We start from the raw sequence: 5703 nt of genomic DNA, 5'->3' as shown, positions 1-5703 counted from the left end.
AGCTTTGTTGGCTGTCACACTATCCAGTTTCTAAGTAGTTGGACTGAAGAAGGATCATTCTATTAGAGACCATACCAACTTAATCGTGAGTACATACCCTCGATTAAGCCCATAAGAGACGAAAAAAATAGTTGTTAACGTTTTTCCATTTTTGGAAATTGGTTCAGACATTCTCGAGTTTTACTCTTAACTAAGCAACACATTTTATTAAAACCTTGGAGGAGGCCTTTTTCCAGCAGTGGATGTCATTTGGCTGAAACGAACGAAGCAACACATTTAGCGAATCATTCTGTCAGACTATGAGTCCGGCCGAAAAAGAACACTAACATATTTTTTATGCCCTCATAGTTATTCTGCTCTAGAAATTGAATGAGATACAGAATATACCTATTAATAAAAAACAAAATTCACATATCAATTTTATTAAAATTTCTTTGTTTCATACCAAGCTTGTATAGTCATCTAGTTACATCGAATTTCTACCTTGCATACACATACATTTAACTTGACTTTATGTATAACATTTTTCACACACACAAATTCCATTATGACTCTATTTCACGAGGAATATCAGTACCAATATTATTATAGGGTTTGTCATACGTGAAATGGGTATACGAGTTTTCAATATTCATACTTTTATACATATAAGTATAATTTATTTTTATTAATGAAGTTTGTAAGTGGAATCGATCAATTAGAAATGTATCTTATGTAGTCGTTAAAGATGTGATTTTGCAGCAAAATATAAAGTTGTAATGGTCTGCTGTGCTTACAACAGTACAAATATCGAAAACCCTATACAGAGCAAAATGAAACATTGTTAACATTGATCTATTTAAAAATAATATTAAGCGGTTAATATTGTATGTCTCTCTCTATCACTTACAAAGCAACAATATCCGTGACATTATCAGTACAGTCACATAATAATATTATTAACATATACTACATAGTACAAGTAACGTACGTCAGCCCCAAAAAAGATAATATTAATTTTTTTTTATAAAATAAAAATAATATTTTATAACCTTGGTTCTATAAAGAAGTTTTTATATTATTGCATAATATTATAATTCAAATTCTAAGTATTTTTTTGAGACCGTACTTAATATTTTTTGACCCACAAGTTTGTCTACCAAATGCAATCATCCCGCCAATTAATGATTCGCGGGCAGTAAAAACCAGCTCCTTGATTTGTTCTAGTGTTTTTTCACGTCGAAAATCCTTTAAAGGATAGTTCTTTAATGGAAACTTTTTATGTCCAATTCTAAATTGCTCAATAACATTTTTTATCATTAGAAAATCTTATTATATCAGAATGGAAGAAAAATAAAAAATAAACTCTTACATGACTTTTTTTTTTGTAAAATTGCAATTATTATATTTTTTGCAACATAAATTTAAACTTTAATAGTTTATAATTTTCGCACAATTTAAAAATTACCGAATTGTTAATTCTAAATAGCATGAGGGACGTCTGTCTCAATGTACAATTTTTACAATTAGTTTTTATTCTATAACATAAAAAAAAAGAAAATTATAACTAAAAGTAGGTACAATCTAAGGTTACTACCTTGTTGGTTAAGATGATAATGCCTTATTCATTTAATTGGCAATTGAAAGTAGGTACTTTGAATATAGTAATTATTGCAATTTACATAGGCTAAAATATGTAACATTACTTTAACTTTTCGTCTAATTTATAATGAATTTTGGTCTCGTAAAAATGGATTCACGTTCATTTAAAAAAGTTCATACTTTTAAATATTTTTAACGACTGAAATATAATTAAGTATAATTTGATTATAAATAAGTCATAAATGTATTTCTCTTCAATAACATGTAATTAAAATATATCCTGTGTTTTTTAATAATAATTTGGTTTGTTATAGAGCATGATTTGTTTTGTAAATATCATCTTGAATAACAAGTAAATAATATATTTTTATTGCTTGTGATATGTGATGTTATAATTTCACAATAATAGTAAACTAATTCCTCTAATATATTTAAAATTCATTTAAAATATACAAATATAATTATTTTATATATTTTATTGTCGATCTATTGAACTGAGTGTTAAAAATCAAAACGAATCTATTGATGATATTTAAGAATATAATTTTGCATCACAATGATAAATGATTTATCATAAGGAAGCCCACAACTTCAAATGATCTTGGCATTTATACAGCAAATATAATAATAAAATGTAAGTACCTATATAATTGTTTGATTTTTTCTTAATGTTGGAAAAAATCCTGTCAGTTGAAATCAATAGCATGAAGTATTGTTTATTAACTCTATCTAATCATTTTGTTATTAGTACCGAACTAAAAGGCAACCAGATAATATTAAAAAAATTAACACAAGTTCACAGAATAATTGAAGTCCTTAATTTTTTCTTGCCATTTTCACATTCAAAAATTCAGATTTTTACATCTAACATTCCCTACAGTTCGAACAATTTTACATTAAATTCATAATGTTATGCCTCTACCTAGAGTGGCTTATACAAATCTTTCGCTTGGATTTCTCTACATATTTCAACACGAAATTATACAATTTATATCAATGGAAATATTTGGGTGACGAATAAAAACTCTACAATTAAAAACCTTAATTTCCATTACAACTTCTTAAGTCTTTAGCATAGCAAAATGTAGAAATTTCACTATTTTCGTTACAATAAAAAGTACCCTTTTCTTGTGCCTATATAAATTTTAAAACTCCATAGAATTTGAACCAATAAAATAATGATACCTTAACATTAATTTCACGACTAGCATTTTCATTTCTATAAATATAATTTTTCGATTCCTCGTAACTTTAATGAACTCCTGGTATCTTTGGCTCAACATTTTTCAGTCAACCTTCGCAAAATGGAAGACTAACGAAAACCTCCATTGAACATTTCGATTACACACAATTATCTAGAACTACACATATTCAAACAACGTGTATACGTACGGGTCTATAGTTATAATGTTACATTTACTGGATATAGTATGTTATGTTAATTGTTACAAAGAATGTAGACACAACCAAATTTTTTAACAGCTATTTTATTTATCTGTTGTAAGTTACTTATCTATTTGCAATTACTTCTAATGGTACACGGTTATCTAAAACCCAATATTGTTAAACATTTAACTGTTATGACCCATTTGACAGTGTCAAATTACGACAGAGTTAAAAATACGGTCATTACATATTTTATGCATAGGATCATGTTTTTATTATTATGTATTTAAAATGTATAACTACAATGACATCGATTTTTCACGTCTACAATTTCAATTTCACCGAAAACTAAATCTATTTTCAATTCTATTACAATCTCGGAGGTATAAGTTCTTTTGAATAATTATATAAAAAATTCTATACGACATACATTTAGGTATGTAATTTAACAGTTATTTACCGTATTTTCTAGTAAAAGTAATAGGCAAAAGAAAATGTTCTTGTATAAATATTTGAATATTTATACACACTTGAAATTATTAATGTTCAACTAAGTATGATAATATTCGTTGCCGACATTAACGTAAGAAAAAATAAATCAATACACCTATAATTTAGAAAAAACGGTCTGAAAGTATAATTCAAGTATTTATACAAGGATGGATGGCAGTCAACCCTGCTTTCCGTGGCATAAAATATAAAAAATGCTATCTAAAGCCCGGTTTTATTTACACCACATTACATTTTGTAACTATTCAGCAGTTTCTTGTTGACATTTAGAAATGACATACTTCATGTATCTATAAAAACAACCGGGCTGTATAAATACTTGAACATCCGTTGTTCTCTCTTTAAATGTGGTTCATTTATTTAAAGTTACTCTTAAATATTATTTAGTTCATTATTTCTAATTTTAGCTGTACTCAGCTAGAGCCCAAGACATTCTGTGAGGTCAATGCACTGTTTTTGCACACGTAGCAAAGTATAAAAATGTGTAAGTAAAAAGTTCGTGATAACATTTTTGCCAAAAAAGTGCCATTATAAAATGCAAAAGCATTAATACATTTTCTTGTGTTTATAGTGCGTGTTAAGCAGAGGTGTATAAAATTCCAATTTAAATAGTTCATTGGAATTTTGGGTAGTAGTTTTTTTTTGGAATTATTACGTATGTTTGTTTTAATTTATTTTGACTTTGTTGCTTTTAATGCATACTGTACATAAAGGTCATTAGGACAGTCATACAAATTGATACCTTTTTCTAATAATCTTTAGAATACATTTAATTTTCAATAGGTGTACGTTTATTCTTTGTTTCGTTGAGTTTTTATTGTTGAATTCTTGCGAAATTTTGTTGATAGAACTATCAAGTATCTACGAGTAGTAAATGAAAGATTAGGTATTAGATAAAGGTTTCAATTTGACAATACTTTTTGTTCTGATCGACATGCAAGGCTAAAAACAAAAGAACGCGCCGAACTTAAGAAGTTGGCGACGCACTATGGAGCGAAATTGAGATTTATGGACATAGCGATTTTTTTCACAATTTCTATTTGAAAAAAATACCTATCGATAGGTTACGTTATTCTGATGAATAAATGCTTCACAAGTTTTTCTCTAAAACCAATAGTTTGACTGGAAAAAAATATTTTCCATTTTCGTTGTATGGAATGAAACATAAAGTGGTCGATTTCGACTAAGCCTTAACAGATTTTGCTTTGAAACTACTTGAGCCTTGTTCTATGGCTTGTTGACTATAATCCTGCAAAAACAGCGCGCGCCCAAAGTTGCCCGTTCAGAAGTTATGAGGTTCCAAAAAATGAAAATTAAAGTAAGTAAAAGTATCTTTTTTTGGGTATAAATCTTTAAAGATTCAACTAAAACATGAAAATTATATACTTTAGTAATGTAATTAACCTTTCTCTTGTCGTCTTATCTAAAGAAAAGTCAATTTTACTTACTTTAATTTTCATTTTTCGGAACCTCATAACTTCTGAACGGGCAACTTTGTGCGCGCGCTGTTAGTCTAGGATTATAGTCAACAAGCCATAGAACAAGGCTCAAGTAGTTTCAAAGCAAAATCTGTCAAGGCTTAGTCGAAATCGACCACTTTATGTTTCATTCCATACAACGAAAATGGAAAATATTTTTTTCCAGCCAAACTATTGGTTTTAGAGAAAAACGTTCATAATATTTATTCATCAGAATAACATACCCTATCGACAGGTATTTTTTTTAAACAGAAATTGTGAAAAAAAAATCGCTGATTTAATTCCTTTTAAGTTTATTAAAATGTGTTTTTAGCAGTAATTTAAGGTTAATTTACATTATTAACGTATAAAATCTTTATGTTTTTGTTAAATCTTAAAAGATATTCCAAAAAAAAGTCACTTTTACTTACTTTTTTTTAATTTTTCAGAACCTCATAACTTGTGAACGGGCAACTTTGGATGCGCGCTGATAGCGTAGGATTACAGTCAACAAGCCATAGAACAAGGCTTAAGTAGTTTCAAAGCAAGATCTGTCAAGGCTTAGTCGAAATCGACCACTTTATGTTTCATTCCATACAACGAAAATGGAAAATATTTTTTTCCAGTCAAACTATTGGTTTTAGAGAAAAACTTGTGAAGCATTTATTCATCAGAATAACGTAACCTATCGATAGGTATTTTTTTCAAATAGAAATTGTGAAAAAAATCGCTATGTCCATAAATCTCAATTTCGCTCCATAGTGCGACG

The sequence above is a fragment of the Ostrinia furnacalis genome, unplaced genomic scaffold, assembly GCF_004193835.3.
Source record: "Ostrinia furnacalis isolate ACB-3 unplaced genomic scaffold, ASM419383v2 OfSCF2311, whole genome shotgun sequence".
NCBI classification, from domain to species: Eukaryota; Metazoa; Arthropoda; class Insecta; order Lepidoptera; family Crambidae; genus Ostrinia; species Ostrinia furnacalis.
The sequence above is the reverse complement of the archived record's forward strand: the minus strand, read 5'-3'. Positions refer to the sequence as shown.